Genomic DNA, 26266 nt, shown 5'->3' with positions numbered 1-26266 from the left:
GGCACCTATGTCTCTAATGGACACAGGTAACCTGTATATGGTTCATCTACCAGGCCCACGCTTCCACTTATCAAGGGTATCAGAACTTGTTAGAGATTTGAGATGTATGGCTAGGCTTAAAAAGGCCCTTGTGGTTGTTAGCCTAGTAAACACCTATAAACCTATGAAGCTATTAGTCAGATGAGGAATGAGTACAGAGGAGTGATAATATCCTTTATTTTGGATGCTATGCTCTTATTTGTGAGGTGTGCAACATTAATGGTATTCATTACCACTGTGGATGCTTGATGATCAAAGGTGAGGTTGCCAAAAAGCTGTATTATTAATAGTGTAACTTGCACAGACTTCTCCTTTTCTGAAAGGGATAATAGTGTATTAATTTGGGTGAACTTTAAGTCTGTGGCTCTGACTTCTCCTTTTCTGAAAGGGATAATAGTGTATTAATTCAGGTGAACTTTAAGTCTGTGGCTTTGGCAACAATCATTTATGTATGTAAGCACATTTTCTATATGTTGACATTGTTTGGGAATGCAGTGATTTCCCCCAATTTGTCATTATCAGCAACCTTGTTGAGCCAAAGGCCATCTTTATTCCCCTGATTTTCTGAGGAATACATTTCAAACAGTATGGGGCCCAGCACAGAGCCTTGTGGGACATCACTGGTAACAGGTCTGCTTTTAGAGGTTAAATCCCCACCTATGACTGTGTGCTTTCTGTTGGTGAATCATCTGGCTGCCCATCTAATGACATATGCATTAATCCTCAGGTGGGTGAGATTTGCAATAACTCAGTGTGGGATTGTGTCAGAGACCTTGGACAAGTCAAGATAGGCAATATGTAATGATTTGCCTTAATACATGGCTTTGGTGACACTATCAAAGAATTCTACTAGTGTTAACAGGGATGATCTTCCCTTGTCAAACCCAAAGTGGGTCTGGTAAAGAGTTTGAAGGTCACCAATGTCCTTGTTGATAAAGTCCAAGATAATTCTCTTGATGGCCTTACAGCAAGTGTGGTCAGGGTTATGGCTGTATAGTATCCTGGGTTGGTTTAGAGACCCCTTCTATGCAAGGGTATTATGGTTGCTGTTTTCCCCTCTGCTGAGAAAAATCCAGAACTTAGACTGTATTTGAAGAAAGGACCCAGTGGTTCTGCTAGATTTTGCTTAACATTGTTTACTAAGCAGCCTGGGATGTTATCCAGTTCCATAAAGGCTGCGTTACTGGCATTGACAAATGTGGTTAGGACCAGTTATTTGGAGATAATATGTAGAGAACTATTAACAGGTATGCTGCGGGATATGATCAGTGGAGACAGGAGTGTGAAACTGTTGCCAAACCTGTGTACTAACAGGTTGCCTGTGTCCTCCAGTTCAGTATGAGTGGTACTGTCCACTCTGAATTTGGTGCAATGCCAGGCATTCCATTTTACATTACAGCCATAGCTAAAGAATACCTTGTGATTATCCTTAGCTATGGATGCTAATTTAGTGTTGTAACTAACTTTAGAGGACTTTACAAGATGTCTACTTTGCTAGGTCAAGCTATGGAGGGTGCTGTTCTGCAGAGACTCTTACCTGCTGTTTCTGGACATCTGTTTTTTTTTCTCATGTTGTATATCTATTTATGCTAGATGTCCACCATGGTGGCTTTTTTCTGTGAGCAAGTTTTGATCTGTTCTGGTACAGCTAAGACTCATCATCATCTTCTTTCGGCTGTTCCCGTTAGGGGTCGCCACAGCAGATCATCTGTTTCCATTTCTTCCTGTCCTCTGCATCATGCTCTTTCACACCAACCTCCTGCATGTACTCTCTCACCACATCAATAAACATTATCTTAGGCCTTCCTCTTTTCCTCTTACCTGGCAGCTCCATCCTTAGCATCCTTTTCCCAATATACCCAGCATCCCTCCTCAGCATATGTCCAAACCAACGCAATCTCGCCTCTCTTGCTTTGTCTCCAAACTGTCCAACCTGAGCTGACCCTCTAATATACTGATTCCTAATCCTGTCTGTCCTAGTCACACCCAGTGCAAATCTTAACATCTTTAACTCTGCCACATCCAGCTCTGACTCCTGCCTTTTTGTCAGTGCCACTGTCTCCAACCCATATAACATAACTGGTCTTACTACCCTCTTGTAGACCTTCCCTTTCACTCTTACTGGTACCCGTCTGTCACAAATCACTCCTGACACTCTTCTCCACCCATTCCACCCTGCCTGTACCCTCTTCTTCACCTCTCTTCCACACTCACCATTACTCTGAACTGTTGATCCCAAGTACTTAAACTCATCCGCCTTTACCAACTCTACTCCATGCATCCTCACCATCCCTCTACCCTCCCTCTAATTTACACACATATATTCTGTTTTATCCCTGCTGACCTTCATTCATTTCCTCTCTAAAGCAGTACAGCTAAGACTATACACTTACAAAGCTGTTTATACAGTCTATTTGTGTACAACTCCATATAGGAGTTTTCACTGTCAGTGGTGACAGTAGGTTTGAAACTAGATATGCCATCGCTTAAGAGGCAATAGTTTGCTTTGCAGAGAATTTTCCACCTTTTGGATCCTGATGAAGGGTATGATTGTTACATTGAACGTGACTGATTTGTGGTCAGGCATTACCAGTGAGAGTCTCACAAATGGGGTGGTGCAGCAATCTTCTATGTTGGTGAGTTCTAGATCAAGGGCATTCGAGGCCCTTTTGGGTGTGGAGACTAACTGTTAAAGAGCCTTCATATTTACAAAGTGCAAGAACCTTAGGGCAAACATATTCAAGCACATATATGTATCTCCATTGATGGAAGGATGGCTACAGTGATCCATGCTTAGGGTATTGGGCTGTATAATGACTGACTCAAGTAGGTACATGAAGGCACTTTTGGTTTTCATCATTCATAATGGTGGGCCAGCAGCTAACAATAATGTGAAGGGGGATTTCTCCTACATTAGTTGTATTTGTAGTAACTCTAGAGAGTGCTACTGCTGAACCACTCTTGAGGTGTACTTGTGTTTTATGAAGATATATACACCTCCTCCTTTGGTCTTTCACAATCCTTTTCCTGCCTGAACTTGTAGATGGCATTATAGCCTTTCATGGCTGGAGTACTCTCTTTGGCCCTTAATCATGTCATTGTGACTGCATAAACATCATCAGTTTTCCAAGTAAGAAGTGCTTCCATTGAGTGTAGTTGTTGATTTAGGCCCCTAGCATTAAACAGCATAACCTTGAGTTTGTCTTTTGAGGATATTTTCACATCAGGAAGTTTGTTCTTATGACATTGCCTAAAAAATTCACTATGGGTGAGGCAAGTACCTTGTCCAGTAACCAAAAGGCAAGAGGTGACAGATGAAGACCATCTCTGGCAAAGCAACATGGTCTTTTGAACATATCATCCAAGCCTGATAACTCCTAGATCCCCCTGGAGTGGCATCAGTAGCTAAGCTAATTGTTGAAGTCGATAATTCTTTTGCTTGTATTGAGGCATCATCCTAGGTGAAGGTAGAATGCTGCTTAGGGCTGCAGATATACCTGTCTGGGACACATAATCTGAGAGGTTAGTCATATCTGTCTTCATATAGTCCAGTGAGGTACATCCCAAGTAACCGTCACAAAAAGGTACCAATAGGAGGTGCCAAAAAAATCACAGTGCAAAGGTATAGCAGCCACAAACAGTTTTAATGCATAAATGCCAACCAAAATTAATAGTGTTTTCATCCACTGACTTCTTCAGATGTAAAAACAGACTCATCAGTTAAGGCAGCTTATATAACCTCCCCTAAATATTTATCTGAGTAATTTTTTAACATATTTAATCAATTCCATCAACTTCCCCCTTAAAGTAGCATAATAACCATACTTATACTAATATAAAAACAATACATATTTAAAATAGTTTTTAGAATAGAAGTAAGAGAGATATATTGGCAATTACTCTTGGAAGCTAATAACCCCCCCCCCCCCCCGGGCTCAATGAACACATTTCCATTGCTCCCATACTGAGAATGAGGGCTGCTAAATTATAGAAGGGTATAAGTGAATTTAGCTTTATGTCTTGTAAAGTAATGCATTTTTTATCTTTTATCATTTTTAGCATTTTTTTATTGTTTCTGTCCATTATTGTCAAAAATTGCACATTAACCATAGTTGTTTTTTATGTTTTCCTTACTTTGTAATGTATTTAGAAATATACATATACACTTTTAAGTAAATATCTATTTTTTTAGATTACTATGGCTACTTATTAGAAAGGGTTCTTTGCTTGAACAAGAGCATTGATTTGTTTAAGTTTCTCATTTGCTTTTAAAAAAACTATTTTAGATATGTATGGTTTTTATATTAGTATAAGTATGGTTATTATGTTATTTTAAGGGGGAAGTTGGTGGAACTGATTAAATATGTTAATAAATTACTCAATTAAATATTTAGGGGAGAGTATATAAGCTGCCTTAACTGATGAGTCTGTTTTTACATCTGAAGAAGTCAGTGGATGAAAACGCTGTTAATTTTGGTTGGCGTTTATGCATTAAAACTGTTTGTGGCTGCTATACCTTTGCACAGTGATTTTTTCGGCACCTCCTATTGGTACTTTTTTGTGACTGATACCTGTTTCTTGGTTAAGGTACCTGATCGTTTTTTGTTTTTTTTGTTTTTTGTACATCCCAAGTAAGTTATTCCTACATGGAGTATGACAGAGGTGTACCTTTGGATGTCCTTACATTCACTGCAGCACTATTCTAACATATGGGATTCCCTGCTGTGGCCAGTCTATCAAAGACTCCAGCTGCTTTATAGGTACAACAAACATCACCCAAATGCTACTTGCGTTGCATGGGGTATGAAGGTGACTTTCAGGCCTACCAAAAACAGAACTTCTTTGCTGCAAATCTGACTGTATGTTTTCACCGTTGGTCTGTTTACCTGCATCTATTTCCTGCCATTTGAACTCATTTTCATTCTACAAAAACTACCTATGCCTGTTTATTGACTTCTTTGTAGTTCCAGTTAAGTGCTCTGTTGGGGATTTTTTGCTTGCTTTTTTTTTTGTGCTCTTGGGGTTAATGTTATAGAGGAAGGGGAAATGCCAGAGTGGGAGACAGATTCCCAATAAAGACTGCCAAGGTGAGTGTCTTTTTTGCCTAGGAGCTTCTTATGACCACGTCTTGTTCTATCTGTCAGACATTCATCCAGAAAACCCTTCACAATAGAGATTCTTACCTTCCCTTTCCTTGTATCTTGAGAACCAGCATCTTATGCTTCTAGGTAAGGATACAATGGATGGAATCTCCTGCCCCGAGGGTCAACCATTAAGGAAGAAGAGGTTGAAAAAGGTACAACTGGAATCTTCAGCTGTCCAGCCTCAGCCAGGAGCCAGGTGTTTCCCTCTAAGGTCATTACAAGACAGGAGGCTTGCCCGGCTGTGTTGTTGGATTTCTTTGCTGCAACTATCTTGAAGGTCAGTGAGAATCCAGTTGGAAGCACATACACAGAGGCTTTACAGGTGTCCATCCTGCACATTCAGGGGTAACCATGGTTGTTTTTTCTGAGGGCTCTAGGGGAGTTCCTCAGTTTTTAATTGAGGAATAAGTTACTACTACTGTCCTCATCTGTCATCCTGGGTCTGAGCCTTCTCAGTTTTTTTTTTTGGTGGGGACATCTCCTTAAAAAGAAAACAACAAATTAAACATTTTTCTTCTGCTCCTAAGAATCCAGAAAGTGGTAGGCCTTCAGTCAGAGGCTATTTACTGCTTTAATGTCCTTAGAGCATCCTCAAGGGGTTTCAGTTCCTCCTCCTCCTTGGTCCTCTACTCCTCTAAAAGGTCTTGAGAACAAGATTCTTCTGAGGATAAATTGGATGCTGAAGATGATTCCCTGAGTTTTTCTTCTTAAAGCCCTTCTCCTTTGGACTATGGATCAGAGGAGGAGGATTATACTAATCCTGATGTTTCTTTTGATTAAATTTCCTTTGGAGATACATTCTCTAGGATGATGGAATTTTTTAAGTGCGACTGTGTCTCTGATATCCATAAGGGGTAGTATGAGTTGCTACAGTTAGAATCTCCTAAACCTGTGGCTATTCCTCCTGCTTTGACTGCTTTGCTGGATGCTTTTTCCAAGGCCTCTTATGTACTTAATTTTCTGATCCTGCTTCCAAGACGCCTGACAGGTTTTAAAGGGTGCATGAGGATTGTTACTTTTTATATAAATGTCCTGCTGCTGATTCCTCTGTAGTGTCTGTAGCCTCTGATAAGCCATCTCAATTGCTTCCTTTGCCCAAGTTACTGCCTTCTGACAAGGACAGCAAAACTATGGAAAGTACGAGTAAGAAGGTTTACACCTCTGCTACCCTAGCTTTTAGGACTATTGATTATCAGACACATATGTCTAGGTATGTGTTGGCTCTTCTTTCTCAAGCCTGTCAACTTATTTCTGATTTTTCAAACTCTGAGGCCAAAACATCTGTTGTTTCCTTGCTAGGGGGCTTCTTCTCAAGTCGTTCGGCATTATATTATATGTAGTTATGCTGCAGTAGATGCCTCTTCTAGTGCTGCTGTTTTTTTGGTTCAGTGATGAGGAGGTACTCTTGGCATAGACGTCAACCTCTACCTTATATCACAGCTAAGTTGATGGATGCTCCTTTGGATTCCAGACTTTTTGATGGGGAAGCTGTTGCTGGTTTGTCTAAGTCCCTTCAAGATAAGGGTAAGGCCTTACAGGAGGTAACATGTGTTTGTTTCTTCATGCCTAAATTTCAGAGAAAATACCCTGCTAACCCTGCCTTTGTTCATAGGCAATCACACCCGTCTACTAAAGGTAAGAAGATTGGCAAATATACTTCTCATGCTAAGGATACGCAGTTTTCAGGAACCCCAAAGCCTTCTTTTCCAGACTAACCAGGTGCTGTATGACTATCCATCTCTTCCCAGCAACATTCTTCTTTGTCTTCACTTTGCTTTTTTCTTACTGTTTGGCTTCATATCACTCAGGATGCTTGGATTCTGTCAATTATTCATCAAAGGGTATTTCATGGTGTAGAAATCATGTCCTCTTTTTATGGGAATTCTTCAGCCTCCTTGGGAAAACTTCCCTTTTTCCCAGAGGTTTTTCAAAATCTCTTGACTCAAGGTACTAGTCAAGAGACGCTTCTGTCCTAAAGGGGGAAAGGTTCTACTCCTGAGTGTTGCTAGGCCCAGAAAAGAAGGCACTTGAAGACTTAATGTAGACCTCTCTCATCTAAACACTTTGTCAAAAGTGCCTTCCTTTTGGATGTTATCCCTTCAGATTCTGTTTCCTCTCTTGCTCTCTCAGGCCTATATGGTGTCTCTGGATCTAAAGGATGCTTATCTCTGTATTCCAGACCATTCTCATTTCATGAAGTTTTTGTGTTTCTCTGTTTCTTCCTGCCATTTTCAGTTCTCTGCTTTGCCCTTTGGTCTTTCTACTGTCCCAATTGTGTTCACCAAATACTTTGCTCCTGTGTTTGCTCCTTACTGGCTACAAGGGATACAGCTATTTCCTTACTTAGACAACCTATTGATTCAAGTGTCCTTTCCAGAGATTCTTTTGCCAAATCTTCAGTTTGCTATTTCCCTTCATCAGGCCCTGGCATTTACTATATATTTCAAAAAAATCTTATCTTACTCCTTCTCAGGATCATGTTTCCCTGGGTTGCAGAATTCAGATGGTGGAAATGTTTGCATCCCCACCACTTCCAAAGGCCTTAACTCTCATTTCTTTATTTCTCACTCTTCCTCTTCTGGCTTCCATTATTGCTAGGGAGTTTCTGAGAGCTCTTTCTTTCATGGCATCCACTATTCTGATGCTCCATCTGTCCAAACTTCACATGAGAAAGTTTCAGTGGTTTCTGAAGTCAGTGTGGCTTCAACATGCACATCCTCTAGACTTTGTAGTTCCTCTTTTTCCTTGTTTCACACAGGAACTTCAATGGTGGATTCAGCAGTTGTATATGAATCAAGGGATCCTTTTTCGTCCCACTCTTCTCTCGCAGGAATTGTTCAGAGATGCTTCAGACATGGGATGAGGGGACATTTGGACCCCTAATTGTATATGGGAGATTTGTTGCCTCATCAGTGGAAGAAGCACATCAGTGTCAAAGAGATGAGAGATCTTCTTATCATAGGATCATAGGAGGTTACAAGGGTAATGGCCCTGAGGCCCTTACAAGGCTAGCCAAGTTTTTTCCTCTTGCAATAGTGCTATAAGTAGGCCTGGCTCAACACCTGCTGCCTCTGTCAAGAAGGCAGGCAGGAGATATGCCATGGGGAATTACTGATTCCTCATCTAATCATTCAGAAGTTGATTGAAAAGGATCAGGAAAGGGCTATGCTTTATTTGGATTGGAAGCTTATTCCAAAATAAGGGTATCCTCTGGGAGATAAACCTGTCTCTCCAGCAGGTTCTGTTAATATTGGTTCTTATGCTGAGTTCACTGGTGTGGGTACAGCTGGTGCTATTTGTCTTGCTAATGTGTAGCATTTCCATCATGGTGCAATCCATGGTTGCTCTACATGTTAGGCAGAGATCACCCCTGAGCAGTCTGTATGACACAGAGTATAGTGACAGGGATTTCACACTATTAGCAAAGGCAGGTGCTGGGTACTTTGAATTGTCTTTGGAAGGCACCTCTGATGTCTCTCCAATTGCTGCAGGTGCCTGAAAAGGAACATAACAAAGGGCGCATTGTACTCTATAATAGGTCTGATGAAGGAGGAGTACAGGGGAATTATAACCTCTGTTTCTCTGGAGAAAATGCTGTTATTGATGAGATGGGCAATGTAGAAAGCTTTCCTTACCACTGTGGAGACAGGGCTGTCAAAGAAATTGCTGTCAACCTGTGTGCCCAGATCTCTTACTACAAAGTCTAGAGGATGTGCATGTTGAAGCCACACTGACTTCAGAAACCACTGAAACTTTCTCATGTGAACTCGAGGTGGTGTTGTTAATGTTGTACTTTTTAGGGATGTCTTCCTTGCCAAAGGGAATGATGATGCACTGTTTAGCATTTAACTTGAGCCCCTGGCGTTGGCACCAGTGCTTGGTTTGAGTAAGACATTTTTGTAGGATGTTAATGTTGCTAGGGGATTCAGTCATAATGCCCAGTTTGCAGTCATCTGCAAACTTTGTTAATGACATGGCATTTCTTTTGACCTGTACTTCTGAGATGTACATTCAAAACAAAAGGGGTCCTAACCCTGAGCCCTGTATTACACTACTGGTTACTGGTCTGAATGTTGATGAAGAGTCCCCATTTTAATTGTGTGTACTCTACTGGTCACCCAGTTTGCTACCCACCTGACTATGTAGTGGTTTACTAGCAATTAGGTAATTATGTCGATGATACCCAAGTGGGGAATGGCGACAAAGGCCTTTGCTTAGTCTAAGTAGCTGTTTTCCACAGATTTTGCTTCATCCATTGCTTTGGTGACTGTCTGTAATAAGTTCACCAAGTTTAGTAGGCAAAGCTTACCTTTAATTAAGCTAAATTCGGATGGTTCTACTGTATGAAGGTCACCTATATCCTTGTTGATAAGGTGCATGAGAACTCTCTCCATTGCCTTCCACATGAGGCTGGCAAATGTATGTGCCTGTAGTTCCCAGTATCAGCAGAGGAACCCTCTTTGTGGAGGGGGATGACTGTGGCAGTTTTCCAATCAGCAGGAACTAACCCAGTGCTTATACCATGGTTAAAGAGGGTATTCAGAGGTGCAGCTAATGCTTGCTTTAAGCAATTTTGATTGCAACCAGGGATGTTGTCTGGTCCCAAAGAGGCCATATCTTTAGCCCTAGAAAGGGCATTAAGGACCTGTTACTTAGTGATTTCTGGGGGAGGACACAATGGAGGGATGTCTTGTGGTACACTAGGCTGAGACAGGGGGGAGATGTTCTCAGTGAACGTAGCAGCCAGCAGGTTAACAATATCACCAGGTTCAGTATATATTATGCCATTTAAAACAAGGTCTGTGCAATTCTGGAATTTACCTTTGTGGTTTCAGATGTAGTCAAAGAATGCCTTATGATTATCCTTGGCCAAGGTGGCCTATTTGGATTTGTAGTCAGCTTTGGATTTTTTTTACTAGGTGCCTTATTTGCCTATGTAGGCCAAGGACAGATTCCTTTAAGTTAGGGGACCACCTCTTTCTGCTTTTGGACAGGAGTTTATTTCTTCTTATTATATAGCCTGTTTATGGTGGATGTCCACCAAGCAGGTTTGTTATTATGTGATGAGGTTACTTTTATCCTGTCAGGTATAGCTGAGTTGATGCAGCTGTGAAGGTGTTCATAGAAGGCTTTGGTATACATTTCAGCATTAGTATACTTGCCATCAGTAGGGGTAGGTGCTCTGAATCTAGTAATATCCTCTTGTAAGTGATTTTGTTTTGCTTTGGAGAAGTGTTTTAGTCTAATTTCAGCTGGGAGAGGGTCACATATTGTTATGACTTGTAGTGTAACTGACCTGTGGTCAGATATCACTAGAGATGACTGCACATTTGGGGTAGTGCAGTGGTCACTCATGTTCGTAAGTTCAAGATCCAGAATATTTGAACCCCTAGTGGAGATGGTCACCAAATGATCCAGGGTAGTGCAGTTCACAAAGTGCAAGAATCTCTGTTCAAGAGCATTGGTACAGGTGTAGTTAGACTGATTTACTGATGGGTAGTTAAAGTCTGCAAAAATTAAGGTGTAACTCATTATATTGAAGGACTCCAGGAGATCCAGGTAGGCATTGTGAGTGTCCTGGTTCATGAAGGGAAACATATAGCTGGTGATAATTTATAGTGGGGGGTGACAATCAGAGGTACTGCCAGCACATCTAGCTGCAATTCTTCAAATAATTATATGTCATTTGTGAATATCAAACTGATTTATACAAGATGCTTGTGTTACAAATGTATTAGACCTATATGCCATGTGTATATCAAACTGATTTGTACAGATGTATGTGTGGAAAATGTAGTTCTGAAGTGATTGTGTTTAAAATGGATCAACAGTGTCACCTATTGGACAGAACAGGAATGTACATGTACTATTGTAACTGTTTAAATGTTTGTTTCAAAAGAGAAAAATGGAAGACAGGAGGTTAACCTCAGTCCAACAAACTTTAAATATATCTGCAATTAAATCACTTTATAGGCCATAAAGATGCTATCTCAAAAGTTTCAGTGCAGCCAGAGACACAAAGTCTGTACTAGGAAGTTTTCTGCTTTGTCTTTGGGGTGAACTAATTACAACTCTGGAAGCATGGAGGTATGAAATTGTTTTATGACTTCTAGCACCTGCTACGCATCTGAGCAAAAGCCCTTGTCTGTGTATTTTTACAGGTAGGTGCTAAATCCTGCCAGCTTCCAGCAATAGGGGTTTGCATGGGAACTGGAAGTCAGATGTCCAGAAGTGATGTCATTCTGCAAGCTATCCCATAGGTAATATTTTAGATATTACTTTGAGAAGTCTGTTAGTGAGATAGACTATTCTGTTTGGCGCCTGACTAGAGAGACTGCTCACATATTTCATCCTGCCTTGCCCAAATAAGTTATTAGGGAATAGTATAATTCTCTTAGATTCAGTCAGGAATATAGTGAAGCTTAGTTTAGATATTGTGCTTCTTTATTTGTACGAGTCCGTCCTTCAATGTTATTTTAAATATTTCCTGTGATTTTGAACTCTGATGTCACTGTGAATAGATATTTAGTATTGTCTTGTTCTTTTATTATTTATTATTAAATATATTTAAACCTTTCATTATGGCTGATCTTTGTAGAGATATTTACATATTCAGAGTATTTGCATATTTATTGGATGACACTGTGTGGGCCACTACTAATAGCCTTGCTCTTGGTCACACTACCATATGTATTAGTATTAATATTACACAGTAAAATCAGACACCCTTTGTTAAGGGCCTTAAAGGAGCTGGCGAGGGGTTCTGTTGGCAGTGATAACTACCTTATAGTCTGGGCATAAAGGGGCATAGTTAGTAAACCTGTACCAGCCTTTCCCAGGTGTGTGTGTGTGTGTGTGTGTGTGTGTGTGTGTGTGTGTGTGTGTGTGTGTGTGTGTGTGTGTGTGTGTGTGAGTGCAAATCAAATCTCAGAGTGTGTGTCAGCTACTTGGGCAGAGACACAAAGCACTGGCTGCACAAAAAGAGCGTTGGAGGACTTGGCTTGGAACCCTAGCTAAGGACTCAACTCTATAGCTGTGCCAATGGGAAGTCTTATTGGGGATCTGGAGAAAGAGAGGAACCAGCCCCTGGACTGACTGTGTTCCCTATGTGCTCTTAAGAGAAATTGTGCTTGATGCAGAGAGCTGCACCTGGAGATAGTGTGTGTGTACCTGTTATCCTCCCAGTGAATGTTCCTCACAGGTGCCAGTAGTGAAGATTGAGGCTCCTTGATTACTGGCCCAGTGGAGGGTGTCACACATGTGTTGGCAGTGGTGTGATCACCACATCACATATTGGTGAACAGTGGTGTGGATACTGAACTCCTGTAGCCTGTAAGCAGTAGTTACTAAAAAAGATCTTTGTACTGTCAAGCAGACACATAGTAGACATTCAGAGCTTCATATCACAATAGTTTTATTTCATTTTTGTTAGCTTAGTTAGTCAGGGAGAGCAGGCATGGAGGTCAGCAGAGGATTATGGCAAGCTGACAAGGAGCCAGTTGACTGAGGTGTGCCAAAGTAGAGGACTGGTGCATGTCAACCTGACTAAAGGGGAAATGATTATAGCCTTAATCACAGCTGCATCACAGACTAACAACCAGGAAGACAGCCAGATTGACCTTGGGGATGTACAGCTCTCAGAAAATGGATAGTTCAATTTTTCCTCAGAGGACTTAAAAATCCATCTGAAGTTAAAGAGAATTGAACTGGATGCCAAACATATGGAACAAGACTCAGCTGAGAGACTGTGGCATTTGGAGGCTGAAGAAAAGGAGAAACAGATAAAAGTAGAGTCAGCAGAGACACTGAGACATCTGGAAGCCAAAGAAAATGAAAGGCTGAGGCAACATGAAAAAAAATACTGACTCTTCGCTAGGGTCATGGAGGTAATGGGGAAGGGAGTAACCATACCCCAGAAGCAATGAAGAAGGATGACAGGGTTTTGATGATTCAGAAAAAACTTGATGCTTTTTCCTACAAGTCTGCATTGAATAGTTATGATTAAATTGTTCAATCACAGCCCAAATGGGCTCCTCCAACTCCACCACATTCTAATTCACTTCATCTCCCACCATACCAGATGTCAATAGTTTCCACACTTCCCATCTCTTCTAACACCTGCCCCCTCAACTCCAGAAAGACTAAATTGCCATCAAAAACATATAACACATTGTTTACATTTCCCTACTATGTCTTCAGCAGGCCTATAAGACTCTGGCCATGTATAAGCAACTGCTCACAGGACATATCTTGTTATTCATAGCTACTTACTCTGTTCACTGTCCTACAGTTATGATATTTTCTGTGCTTTGTGATTATAAGTTTATGTTTTACTGTAATGTTTTGCATGATTTAAGAGATGGTGGTGCAGCGGTTAGCATTGTCCCCTCACAGCAAGAGGTTCTCCAGTTCGATTCTAATCTGGAGCTCCTTCTTTGTGGAGTCTGCATATCCTCCCTGCAGTTGAGTGAGTTTTAAAGACATGCAGGTAGATGAGTATGCATGTATGTGCCTTCTGTGAAGGCTGAATGCTGGGCTAGCAATTTGATAGAGTAAAAACTCCACTGACAATCAGTCTGCAGATCGGTGGTCCGCTCTGGCGATCCCTAATGCAAGAAACCATTAGACATTGTTTGTATTACTTATATAGTGCATAAAGCACTGTGATTACACTTAAAATGGTAAAATAATATCCAGACTACGAAATACTATAGGACAAGACCCAACCATGACAGCACTTTCAGAGGTATGCACATACCTCTCAACTGTCTAGATTTTCGCAGAATGTCGATATGTGGCTCATATTTTTGGCCTGTTCCACATAAAATTTGTGGATTTCTGGCAAATCACTGGGATGATCTGAAAATTAAAGTCACTAAATAATGAGATACTTTTGAGTTTCAGACCCTTCAGAAAATCTATGTTAAAAGAAACCCTATCAGCCTATCAGCTTTCTAAGTTTATAAGAGCAATATTTAAAATATGTCCTTATTTTTGGGCATTTGTCCCGCTGTTTTCCTGGGCTTTGTCCAGATTTCTTGGTCTAAGAGGTTGAGAGGTATGGGTATGCAACATTTGTTATACACTAACTGCTGTTATGGTCCAAGATCAGGGAAGTGATGTTCCTTCACTCTCAACTATCATGAATATCTTTCCTCAGTAGCTTAGCTAGGGTGGGGTGAGAGAGAGAGAACTGCCACTGGTGCAAAGTGTTGGAGGGTTGCCATCAGCCAATTCCAATCTTTCTTTAATGTGATGCTAGCTTTTAAAAGCAGGTATTGCATCTGAGGTCAAACCTGAGCATTGGATTTGCTCCATGTGCAGTCTAAACTGTTGCAACCGCTTGTTATATTGCAACAAGCAGTTTGCTACCATTTAAAAGTAGGAAAAAAAAACATGAGTGCTGTCACACTCTGTGCAGGCAAGGTATAAACTGTAGCAACTATTTGTTACAATCTAAAAGAAGAATTTTTTTTTAATAAAACATGTTGAAGGAAGGTTGGGGACAGGGCATGAAAACATGGCCAGAATGGCTGGATTGGCAGGTGTATCTCGCCACCTGCTTGGTGTGCCAGTAGAAGGAATGTATGTTTTCTCAATTGAAGAGCTGGAAGGATGGAAGTTGCTAGCAATGATCAGTTATCTCACCGATCATAATCAATTATTATGTGTTCTTCACATGGATACTAACATGCAGCTTTTGCACTTCACTCTTGAGGAGAATATTTTTGCATCCCTGTCTTGAGCACATAATAATGTGGTTATGATCTGTGACTCAAGCAAGTCAGGAAAGGGGAAATGAGGTTTCACTGAAACTGGTCTCAAGCCTTACATTGAGTAAACATGGGAAGAGGTGACTAAACTGATAACCAATGAAGATGGATGAACACATGTTGTGGTGCATGCTGGTACCAATGGTCTATCAGAGGAGTCAATGCAGGGTCAGTGCAATAGCAGAGAAGTGCCAGAAGTTGTGGTTGTAGGTAACATTCTCAAGAGTCTTACCTGTACCACTATCTAACATTAGGAGAAAGAGACGATGAGGGAGCATAATGGCTAGTAATGGAAGTAAACAATGGGGGAAGGCTAAGGACTGATAGGAGTATGTGACAGAACTGGAAGAGGGAACAGCTCTATACAAGGGACAGGTTCTATCTTAGCCCAGAATAAACAGACGTGCTTAATGCTGGAGTGTAAAGGTACATCTCAATGAATATCCCTTTAAACTACAGCAGAAGGTGTATTTCAAAGACTATACTCTTTTAAACTATTGTGGAAGGGCAAATGAGGGAGACATATGTGGGAGGTAGGGGAGATATATCCAGGAAGTACAAAGAAGAGAAAAGAGATGCAGAGCATAGCAGAAGAAATGACAAGGCTGACTCAGACTATGACTCTGCAAAGCAAGAAATCTACATAGAAAGACGATAACTTGCAAACAGTGATGTATGAGATCTATGTGTATATAGCCATTAATTTTCTTACCAGACCCTTGTAGAGCGCAGTACCAAGTTTGTTGTGTAACCCTGAATGCAGCACATTCAAAGCATTACCCTTGCCTGGTTGAGTCATGAAGAAATCTGAATCTGTCTGATCAGTGTGACATTTGCTTTCTAAAACCATTCTGTTCAGTTTTAGCCAGAGAATTACCATTCAGAACTCCAATGGCATTTGGAAATCACACTAGACTACCATGGAGAATTTTTTTCTATGACCTTTACCTGACCAGAAGTGAGGTAAATAAGTGATTTTATTTTTATTTATTTTACATTTGTTGACCAGGATAGTCCGACTGGATGCATGTCCATTTTCAGCAGAGGCCCGAAGAGAAAAGCTCCAAGGGTAAGCAGATACAGCATTACATAATACCAGCATTACATATTACAAACAGACTATTTACAGTGATTATATGAGTAAGCAAGTTAAACAAGTTACACAGGTTAGAGTTAATCCCGAGCGTAAGTCAGGATTAAATTAAATTATACAGTAAACTGGTTAACAGATTTTTACACATTCTAGAGAGAGTTAGCCAGGCTTGATACATTGACATAGCCAGTTAAGTGCAAAATGTTGTTTGAATCTAGTTTTAAATTGACCTAAGGTAGAAAGTAAGGTAATATCAGCTTGAAGAGAGTTCCAGGGTCTACTTACAGAGTTTGCAAAGAGATAGTCACCTGCTGTGTTATTAATTTTGCTAGTCTGAATTAGTAGTTTGTTAGAGGATTGAAGTGGTCTAGGATTGTTATAGGGGGTGATAATATTTTTAAGTGCAGCAGTATTGTCCGGATTATAGAGGATTTTATAGGCCATAATCAGTTGGTTATACTGGATTAGGCTGGGTAGTTCAAGCCACCCAAGCTGATTTAGATTGATGCAATGATGTGTCCTAAAAGGCAGCCCAGTGGCAAACTTGGCAATTTGGTTGTAGCAAATTGAGAGTTTGTTAAGGACAGTCTTGTTTAAATTCGAGAGTAGAGGGAATGCATACAGAAGGGTTGAAAGAAGATGAGAGCGAGCAATGGCAATTTTAGCTGGAGGGGTTAGGAAGGCTTTTATTCTGTAACGTTTTTTATTGATGGTTTTGATAGCTTGGTTAACATGTAGTTCGAATTTTAGATTATTATCTATGATTACACCTAATCGTTTTGTAGAGGGTTCAGGGGAGATTATTGTGCCATCATTTGAATTTATTGTAAAGGTGAAAGCGGTAGACCTACGTGCTGGTGAAAATAACAGCATTTTAGTTTTTTTTGGGATTTAGGACCAGACGATGTTCAGAAAGCCAGTTTTCTATTGTATTAAAGGTGGTCTGGGTACAACTCTATTGAAGATGTGGCTGAGCAAATCAGAGTGGAGTCATCAGCATATTGGATACAGCTGACTTTTGGGATGACAGTATAAAGGTCGTTAATGAAGATGGAGAACAGCAAGGGCCCTAGTATAGAGCCTTTTGGTACTCCAAGGGTGTTAGGTAGAAGATTAGAGAGTTTGTTCTGCCAGAAGACAGCCTGCTGTCCACCATTCAGGTAGGATTGAAGCCACTGAAGGGCTCTAGTATCTAGATAGAATGTTTGCAGGGTGTGGATTAAAAGTTGGTGATCACCCATATTGAATGCCTTGGAAAGATCCAAGAGGAGGGCTGAGGATATATAATTATTGTTGCAATTATGGTTTATGGTGTTGGTAAAGGCTAGGAGGGCTGAAGTAGTGCTGTGATGAGGACGGAAGCCATGCTGAGTGTTTGCCATAACGTGATTCTGGATTAGGTGGTGCATGAGTTGACTATGAATACATTTTTACATAATCTTTGCAAGTGGAGAGAGTATAGCTATCGGCCTATAACTGGCCACACATTGTTCCTTCCTAAATTACATTGTCCCTTCCTAAAATAAACTTTTGCAAGGCAACTATTACTATAAACCTCAACTTTTCCAAACTTAAACATAACTAAAGCAGCACTGTAAGTTTTTTAGATGCTCACCAAGCAGCATTGTCCACTCCTCAATATTCCTTGATGTAAACAGCTGGATCTTGATCTTTAACTCTTCAAAGTCTATTAAGTTCCCTCTGTACTTCTTTTATACTTCCCGATCCACATGTCTGTCTATTCATGTATATACCTGCAATGCATTCTGTTAGTAGGACTTTACTTTCCACTTCTGTTTAAGAACTTTGCATGAATTATAAGTCTATTTTCTTATAATCAAAAGAAAATTTTCTGACACAGCTCTGCATTTTTCTAAAGGTGGCAATCCACATGTGATTTAATTAATAACTATCAGTAGATATCTAAACTGACCATTTGTTGCACAGTCTACATTAAATAAGACTAAGTCAAGCCTAATACCATCGAGTCTTGGGAATGTCATTCTCTGACTAAGGCTATTGTAATTTGTCTTCTACTCCTATGTGTGGGAACTTTCCAGACTGCTATTCAGAGATTAATGTCCTCCAGACATGTAGTTCACTTCCTGTTTGCCCACAAACTAGTTCTGTTTTTGAATTTACCAACACCTCTCCTTCCTACATTTCATAGCTTCTATACCATAATGATGCTTAACAGTTCCCCCTGCATAGCTTCTGTGTCCAGCTTCATGGCCAGTATGCTACTTTTCTGTCAATCCTCTTAGTTATCATTAGACTATTCACTAGTGGTTTTATTCAAACCCAGTTGACATTACAACACATATTTTGTTTCTGCTGTCCTCTAAATATATCCTGAATCCAGGTTGTCATATTTTACAAATGCCCCTGCATCATTTATGACTGCACTAAGTCACCTCCTTGTCCAATTACTGCATCCAATTGGCTAGTTTGTTTTCTAGGCTTCTGGTATGGTAAAGTATAAGCTCTTATATTACTTTCTACCTTGTACCTATCATTGCCTTTATTGTGGTCTTACCATATCTTCCTTTTTTACCTCTCATAAGTTATTCATGCAGCGGGTCTTATACTAAGCTAATGCCAGAAAATATTACATAGCAAGAGTGCCTTCTCCAATCTGTCTAGGTCTGGTACCAGAATAAGTGGCCTACATGTCTCACATTATGTCCATGGAATAGGACACTTCTAAAGTTGCGTATTTTCCAGCTTAGACCTTCATCTTAGACTCAGAAATTCATGAAATGTCTGTACTACAAAATTCCATTGAAGGAGAAAAGATTCCATTGTTTTAATTTTAGTCAGATGCAGAACCACAAACCAGTTCAATATTCTTCATTTCTTCCTTTCTCTCTCTCTTTCTGTTTCTCCTTCATGGAGAAGGAATTAAAAATGCTGATAGATGTCATATGATCCTCACATCCTGCTGTGAAGTGGATTGACTAAACTTTTTATTGACAAATGTGTACCTGTAGCAAAGGTTTTTTCCTCTGAGCAGTACAAAGGTTAAGTCCAGCATCACCTGTGGTGCAAAGTCAAATGAAAATAACCATGTATCCCTCTAAATAGACTCAATTCAATTTCTTATTTTTATTTCCTTAATAACGCAATAAATTCAACATACCTTATTGAGTCATAACCTGGGTGATAAGAATAAATGATCTATATAGCTACAAATGTGACATATTTACATAGAACTGATATATTTACAAAGTAGCAAGTGCTGCAAGGTTTCTTTTTCACTTACCCTGATCATCTAGCTTTTCCTATAGATTAATTTCATTCCTCGTTCTATGTGGTATTATCCAGGCACTGAAGACAAGAGTTGGCCATTATTAGTCCAACATCTGTTTTTGGTTTTTGATTTTCCCTTAATGCTTGATGTCCATGTTTTCTTTTGAGAAGTATAAACGATGTGCACAGTCCCATATCACCGTATCAGCCTCACTTCTGTAATTTGGTCTTAAGGTGCACCATCACCACACAGGACAGCTGCACATGCATGTGCCCAACATGATCCTGAGGAAGATAATCCCTATATATATATATATATATATATATATATATATATATATATATATATATATATATATACACATATATATGTATATATATATATATATATATATATATATATATATATATATATATATATATATATATATATATCTATATATATATATATATATATATATATATATATATATATATATATATATATATATATATAAAACTTCAAATGCACTCTCCTATTCCTTCCACCTTGATCCTTAGACAATAGGCCTGCTATTCAGGTACAGGTCATCTGTATTATAGTCATGGATCCAACATAAATGCCATTTGAGCCAGTGAACCCAAGTGATCTGAGACACTGTAGAGTGTACAAGTACCCAGCAGTCGCCATATCCCACATCTTCTGCATATTCTGAGAGTCAGTTCCAGCAACCAGAAGTGTAGAAAAGTGCATATTAGAAGATGTCAAAATCCAGTGACTATTTTGTGAAACTTTCAGTTAAGATCAAATATAGCACCAGGGAATTGTGCAATATTTAAGATTTTAAAAATATCATGCAAAGGACTCGGGTGCAAGCTGGACAGAGGAAATTTCCCCAGAGAGTATCACAGAATAATATGGCATGGTACAGCCTCACCCAAAAAACGCATAACATCTCTTTAGTATTGTCATTGTATCTTTGATGTTCAGTTTAATAAATTCTATGTGCATTTAAAATGTAACTAGTTTGTTTCACTGTTATAAGGGGATGGTTTCCTGTTACAAAATCTTACCTGTAGTAGATGAAAATAAGCCCTAAGAAAGCTGGAAAAATATGGCCTAGGCTCTAGTTACTGAATTGTAAAAATGAAAGCATGCCCTTGCAGTTGTACTTTTGCTTACTGGGAAGGAAAAGATGTAACAATGAAGATGTTCTTGAAGGATTGGAAAACAGATGAGCCTATTCTTACTTTAATAACTAGACTTGATCCTATCCACTTTTCTACCTTCCAGTCTATAAGACATACTCTAATTTTGATTTGACTAACAGAGTCAGTGTAGTTCCTGACAGATTATATAACTGATTTTAAGCAAAGATAACTTCAGATGCATAAATATAATATGAAGTTGTCAGATGCAGTGTTTTTAAGCTGTGTGACACTGCTTATCTAAATGTAAGACACAAAGCTTTAACAGTATATGCTGAACTTGCTTATAATTCATGGAGCACAATCCAATATTTGGAGAAAGACAAACCAGTTAACTCATTACAGGTGAATGCACCTCAAGGGGTTTCTGCAGTTACCTCCTACTGTACCTCAAGATGTCAAATACTGCTTGTTCATATTTGCATTAATAATTCCAAAACCCTGCTACATAGAATGTATCGGAATATTTTATCTTAAAGCATACATGATGGCAAACACAACTGTATTGCTATTTGACCTCTATTGGTGAGTATTTTTAGACCTGTAAGGTGATAACTTCATTTTTTTAAAGGTTCAAGCCACATCCACTGAAACTTTGCATCTGGAAGGTGCCACAGCTTGCTGTGAGAAAAATATTAGTTTGCTTTTTATTTCTTGTATTTTGCATTATTTTATTGCCTTTTTCTATTTTGATTACTGTGATTTGTTTTAATTACATCGTGTTTCACTTTAACTGCATATTAAAACTTGAAAAGAGACCACAGCTCCGTCTCTTGTGAGTCAAACAGAATATTTTCCCACCATCCCACCCTGTTACTGTTGTGTCCTACTGTCTTTCTAGTTGCCTACCCCTTATATTAATTTGACCATATATCTAATTCCCTCTCTCTCTTCACTGGCTGGTGTGAGTAAGCACAAAATTACCATTTTGTGAAATCACTCCTCTTCAACTATTTAAACTTATTGGCCATCCTGCTGTATTCCATAGTACCAGAATACAAAACTGCCCACCCCCTTTCTTTCTATCTTGCTCTTTTAAAAGTAGTGGCTCTCCACTAAAACTTAAAATTTTAGACAGCTAAAATTAAGTTACCCACTTTCATGTCTATCTGCTTAGTGCACACTTGCAGTGTTTAGGATAAACAGTTTTTTCATCTTACCTTTAAGCATCTATTGCAAGACCACCAGTTATTGGAGTGCCCACATTCTGCCTTTCAGTAGACATTGTGGCATTAATGCTTCTGTTTTCTCGGGGTGAGAGAAAGAATACCGGGACATTATTTCCTGGAGACTGCTGATCACCAGAAAGCCTAATAATTGCTTTATAGTTGACAGCTTGGAATCTGTGCTTATATTCTGATCCAGGTGAGAGTAGGAGCAGGGTGCATTGAGTCCAGACTGCTTCTGGTTGGAGAGTGAGTGTCTGGGCTTAAAGTACCTGATTAGTCTAGTTGCTATTAAAGGCATGTACCAAAATGCTACAACAAGCCTACAGACCCTTCCATCATCTGGGACAAGACTGTGGATCATCAAGAAGGCTGTGGCCTGTGTCTTATCTCGGGATTGGTGCTAATGTTTTCCTTCTGATGAGAGAAGAAGCAAAGGAGCATTGTACCCCAACAAAGTGAAGCTGTAGTGAGACCAGCATTAGTAGTAGCCAGGCAGTAGCCATTCATGCGACTCCCCTCTTTTCATCATTCTTGACAAGCTAATTTTTGTTTTCAGTAAGTACTGCTTGATTTGTTACTAACTTCAGAATATCTGCCTAAATACTTCATCCTTAAATTTTCAGGGTCTATGAATTAGTTTCCCCTCAAGTGTTTGGCAGTGCTTTGTACAGACTCAGACACCATGAGTGACATTTTTCCTGAAAAAGCACAATTGAAATTTCTCCAATACCTAGTTGCACACAGAACAACTAGTTTGCAGTGACAAGCACTGTTGAAATAGTTGCAAACCAGATACTCCTGACAGAGATTGACATTCTCACTCCAACTGTCTAATCAATAAAAAAGGTCTGTTTCCATGGATATGAACTTTCCTACTGTCTCCATTACTGGCTTGGTGGATATGGGCATCCTGAGGCAATGCAGAAATTGCCTCATGTTTACTGACAACCAGTTAATTCTCAAACAAACTGACATGGTATGTGAGAGATGTATTTATACAATGTCACTAAAGGCAAAGCTCTCACATAAAAGTACTCCTAGTGTCAATAAGGTTGTCAGTAGTACACACGCTTCACCCATCACGGACAATTCAAAGCAGACATATAGACCCGCATATGCTGAGGCACATACATGTAACCTTCCTAAACTACAAAGACCTCCTAGATAAAGTACACATAACAAATACCCTAAGCAGCCCCAAATGTGCTTTTTCAAAACAACACCCACATCAGCACATAGAGCTACATCTCATGGAGCCTCTACCTCTAAGACCATAAGGCAAGTCACCACACAATCCAACATTCTAGTAATTGGAGACTCCACCGTGAGACACACTGATGTCCCTCTCACAAGGCTGAGTAAGGAGAAAGTTACAGTCAGTTGCTTATCAGAAGCTAGGATCCACAACATTACTCATGCACTCATGTCACTGGACCACAATTACCAATATAACTCAGTCATAGTCCATGTGGAAGTAAGTGACCTGAGACATACCTCCCTAGACTATATGAATAGAGACATCATGGAGCTCTCAGAATGTTTGTCACAGGCTGTTATGAGCCTAGCACTGATGATGCCACAATACAAACAAAAGATGATTGATTTTAATAAGTGGCTTAGTTTCAGGTGTCATTCTAAGGGGGTGCAGTATTTGTCAACATGGAAGGAGATGGTCCAGAGACCATGCTGCTTTGCCACAGATGGTCTGCACTTCTCCCCTCTGGGCTTTTGAATATTAGCTAAAACATTGCCTTCCCCCATAATGCTTTTTTTAGGCAATGCCAAACTGAAAGTACTTCCAATACAGCAAATCAAAATCAAGAAAATCTAAAGGTATTACTGCTCAATGCTAAGAGTCTAAACAAAAAACTCCACTCCCTAGAAGCTCTCTTTACCCTAGAGAATGCTGATGTCTGTGTGGTCACTGAGACATGGCTTAAAGCTGCGGAGAGCACACTGACAGTGCAAGGTTATAATGCCTTCCACACATTTAGGCCAGCTACTTCACAGGCAGGAACTAAAGGTGGAGGTGTCTCTGTTTACATCAAAAATAAATATACTTCAAGGCTGGTCAAACAGGATGATGCAATTGAGCTGCTCCATGTTCAAATCACCATATGTAAAATCCAATACCACTTCCTTGCAAGCTATAGGCCCCCCTCTATTACCCTGGAAACCCATACCATGTATTTAAACTTATTAGAAACACTAACCATCCAACCAAATACCATATTCAGGGGTGACCTTAATTACCCCACTATTAACTGGGAAGCCTTTATGACACCAAATGCACAGGCACAGAAATTCCTGGATTTTGTAAACACAAAATGCCTGGTTCAGATAGTCAATGCACTAACCAGGGGTGCAACCATACTGGATCCTGTCCTCACTAATATGGGAGACTGCTCAGACCCCCGAATGTAATGCCTTTCCTGGTAAGGTCAGACCACAAACTGGTCTCCTTTGAAGTAAAAATAAAACCTGGACCCCAGCTAAACCTGGAACATTTAGGAACTATTCTAAGGCTAACCTCCAGTTATTAAGTGAAAACCTGGCAACATTTCAAGCCCCCATAAACCTTGAGAACATTTCTGCCTATGCAGAACTTTTCACAGAAACCCTGTACAAGCATGTTAATAGTTGCATAGTGGCAGCTGTACCTACCAGGAAGAAGTACAGAACTAACTCAAAAAACAAGCCATCCTGGTGAAATCATGAGATGAATCAGCTGTATAACAGGAGGAAGAAAATCAAGGCAAAAATTAGGAGGTGCAGCACCCAGCAGGATAAAAGTACTGTCATCAAACCAAGCAAACAACTCATAGAGCAAATAGAGTCTACCAAAGCTAAATTTGAAGTAAGTTTGACCTCCAAGGTCAAGGACAAGCACAAAGCTTACTTTAGCTTTGTCTGTAACCTCAAAGGCAATACACCAATTATGTGCAGAGCTCATTGTAAAGGGAGCCACTTATACTGAGCCAAAAAATAAAGCAAACCTACGGGTTGATAAATTCAGCTCCAACTTTACTCCTGTCTCCCCTTCAACTTTCCCTCAGGGAATATCATCAAATATAACTCCCCTATTATCACTAGGGAACAGGCCCTTAATGCTCTCTCTAAGACCAAAAGCACTGTATCAATGGGCCCAGCCAATATCCCAAGATGCCTTCTAAATAGCATGGAACATGACCAATCAGGGCCTCTGGAATTGCTATTTAACTGTAGCCTCTAAACAGGCTTCATGCCTCATGAATGGAGAAAGGCAACAGTCATTCCTCTACACAAAGGTAGGCCATCTACAGACCCTGGTAACTACAGACCTATAAGTCTCACTAGTCTTATATGTAAAGCCATGGAAAGAATTATGATGGAGATGATCAGTAGAGATATGGTAAACCTCCAAACACTAGACCCAACTCAGTTTGGTTTCGTCAAGGGCAGATCATGCCTACTCAACCTGGTGGACTTCTTTGAGAAGGTCACCAAAGCAATGGATGAGTGCAAAATCATTCACGCTACCTACATTGACCTGGTCAAGACATTTGACATAATACCCCACTCAGGCATTGTTGACAAATTCAGGAGGTTAGGTGCAAACTTGCATGTCATCCGGTAGATAGCTAACTGGTTCACAGACAGAACCCAGGAAGTTAGAATTGGCGAGTCCACCTCTACAAAGAGGCCAGTCACAAGTGAAGTTGCTCAGGCATCAGTCCTTAGACTGCTCCTTTTTGGCATTTACTTCTCAGAAGTCAAGACCAATGTCATTGGTCTCTGGTTTACTAAATTTGTAGATGATTGCAAATTAGGAGATGTTATTGAATCTCACACTGACACAAATGTTTTCCAGGAGGGGCTGACACAGACAATCAACTGGTTTCAGAGCCATGGAGTAAAATTAAATGGCAAGAAATGCCTAATAGTATCCTTTGGGAAGTCATCCATCCCTGCTAACTATCCAATTGACAACACACCCCTTAGAGTTGACCCAGTAGTCAGGGACTTAGGGACACACATAGATAGTTATCTAGCCTTTGATCTTCATGTGTCTACAGTGGTGAGGAAATCATTCTATGTTGCATAACTTATAAACCAAAGTATAACATCTAAGTCCAAGGAAGTCATTGTTCCACTGTTTTCGACATTCGTCAGACCTATCATTGAGTGCAATGCTCCCCTTTGGTATGTACCTAACCAGGCATATCCAACAATTGGAATATCCACAGAAATTCCTTACTAAAAGAATACAGGGTGTAAATAATATGTCGTATGCAGACTGCCTCAAGGCCCTATCCCTGTATTCTGTCTCCTACAGGCTTTTGAGGGGAGATCTGTGCCTGGCATACAGGGCATTGTCAGACCCCACTCTGATGGAATTCTGCATATCCACAAAACAAACAGCACCAGAATTACTCATTCTAAAGACTTAAACCTTACCTGTGATATAAATTGGATCTGCCGGCAACAGAGGAAGGTATCTCAGAGACTATCCGACCTATGGAACAGGGTCCCTATCCATGTGAAGCTGAGTTACTCCCTAACCCAACCGAAGTGCAAATTGGATGGGAAACCAGAAATTCATCCCTGGTTTGGCAACTGTGTGTCTAATGG

The sequence above is a fragment of the Protopterus annectens genome, chromosome 13.part0 (genome assembly GCF_019279795.1).
Source record: "Protopterus annectens isolate FY-2018-M chromosome 13.part0, PAN1.0, whole genome shotgun sequence".
NCBI classification, from domain to species: domain Eukaryota; kingdom Metazoa; phylum Chordata; order Ceratodontiformes; family Protopteridae; genus Protopterus; species Protopterus annectens.
This window is presented reverse-complemented; position numbering follows the sequence as displayed.